General features: G+C 29.7%; 1 protein-coding gene across 3 annotated transcripts in view; it reads left to right on the forward strand.

The window, feature by feature from the left end:
- The window catches only part of LOC106870182 (rho GTPase-activating protein 100F), a 124523-nt gene that overhangs the window by 99856 nt on the left and 24293 nt on the right, over positions 1–374 (forward strand). The gene's annotated exons all lie outside the window — the stretch shown is intronic.

Genomic DNA, 374 nt, shown 5'->3' on the forward strand with positions numbered 1-374 from the left:
TATATATATGTAGACACACACACATGTAAAATAAAACTAATAAATGTGTGCATGAATATGTATGTATATATATATATATATATATACACTTTTTATTGAAGCTGTAAAATTACCACTTTACTCAGAGTTTCACATTCCCGTTCATCGAACGCAAGTGTCCAATGAACAGGAATGAGAAACTCCGAGTAACAGTTCTGAGATAATTTTGCAGCTTTAATAAAATTATATTACTCTACCTTTGGTATTTGAGTGCTGTTTTTTCCCACCTTGTTTTGCATTTATGTGTTCACCTGTGTGTGTGTGTGTGTGTGTATATATACACACACACACACACACAGATATCGAATATAATATATATATATATATATATATAT

Source organism: Octopus bimaculoides, chromosome 10, assembly GCF_001194135.2.
Source record: "Octopus bimaculoides isolate UCB-OBI-ISO-001 chromosome 10, ASM119413v2, whole genome shotgun sequence".
In the NCBI taxonomy this organism is placed as follows: Eukaryota; Metazoa; Mollusca; class Cephalopoda; order Octopoda; family Octopodidae; genus Octopus; species Octopus bimaculoides.